Genomic DNA, 881 nt, shown 5'->3' with positions numbered 1-881 from the left:
CCCGCCTCCTTTTGGCACACAGCCGGGTGGTGCAGAGGCTTAGGGCTTGGATTGTCCTTCCAGCCACAGTTTGTATCCCTGGGGTTGTGGGTTTGAATCCGACATTCTTTAGTTTTCTCTCTTTGCTCTATAGAGTGTTTTTAGATCTTGTTGCTTTATTTTCGTGAATTTTCTGTTTATAAGCATAAAACTATGGGTGGTAATATTTCTTGTATGGGGACTGAAGTACCACTGAACACCCCTTTAAAATTTGTATTAGATAACTGGGCAAAGTTGGTTGGCAAAGATAAAACTCTTACAAAAGCAGAATTAATTAGGCTTTCTACATTGATTTGGCCAGCTTACAGGTTGCATAGCTGGCCACAATATGGCACTCTGGATGAAGAATTAATATTGAATTTAATATCGTATCATCGAAGAGACCACTCTTTCTTAGAACTAGAGTATGTGAAGCTTTTCTTGGCTGATTCTAAGTTACAAATACCTAAGAAAGAGCATATACTATTTTTAAGGAGAAAAGAGAAAAAGGTTAAGAAGTCTGTGTTGGACCTGACTGTCCTGGGTTGCAGTGTATTCTATTACCATCCTCATGAGCTGTTGAAATCAGGTGGGGCAGTGTTTCCCTGCCTCCTACCCCCCCCAGACTATCTTTCTGTTAATGGCCCATTATTGTCCTGCCGAATGACTCAGAGATAACTCCCTCCGGACTATCTTCTGTTAATGAGCCTCATCAACACTTGGCCTCATGACTCATTACCCCATTGTGAGATGCTCCACCCAGAGGGAGGAACCAACCATCCCATCCTGGATATAATCTGAGACTCTGAACACCAGAGACAACCCTTTCCACTGGATTTCCAGAGGACAGGAGCTACACAGAC

Source organism: Corvus brachyrhynchos, unplaced genomic scaffold (assembly GCF_000691975.1).
Source record: "Corvus brachyrhynchos isolate BGI_N302 unplaced genomic scaffold, ASM69197v1 scaffold24, whole genome shotgun sequence".
Taxonomy (NCBI): domain Eukaryota; kingdom Metazoa; phylum Chordata; class Aves; order Passeriformes; family Corvidae; genus Corvus; species Corvus brachyrhynchos.
The sequence above is the reverse complement of the archived record's forward strand: the minus strand, read 5'-3'. Positions refer to the sequence as shown.